The following is a 286-nucleotide window of genomic DNA, read 5'->3' on the forward strand; positions in this document are numbered from 1 at the left end:
AGGATACGTGGAGAGCGGGAATGCCCTGGTTTATTAGTTCCTGCTGGTTCCAGTTGGCAGGGCGAGGGACAGGGAGTACTGAAAAACCACACCCCACAGAAACCGGAAGTAGAGGAGAAGAGAGAGAAAGTGAGAGAGATGGACAGACCAGCTCAGAGGGAACTCTGTGGAGAAAAGCCTTTATACAAAAAAAAAAAAAAATAGAAAACAGCACCCGGGGGGTGGGGGGTGGTAAAGGGATGAGAGCAAGGAGCTTTCTCCACTTGAGGCTTGGAGGAGCCTCCAT

The sequence above is a fragment of the Alligator sinensis genome, unplaced genomic scaffold (assembly GCF_000455745.1).
Source record: "Alligator sinensis unplaced genomic scaffold, ASM45574v1 scaffold58_1, whole genome shotgun sequence".
Lineage (NCBI taxonomy): Eukaryota > Metazoa > Chordata > Crocodylia > Alligatoridae > Alligator > Alligator sinensis.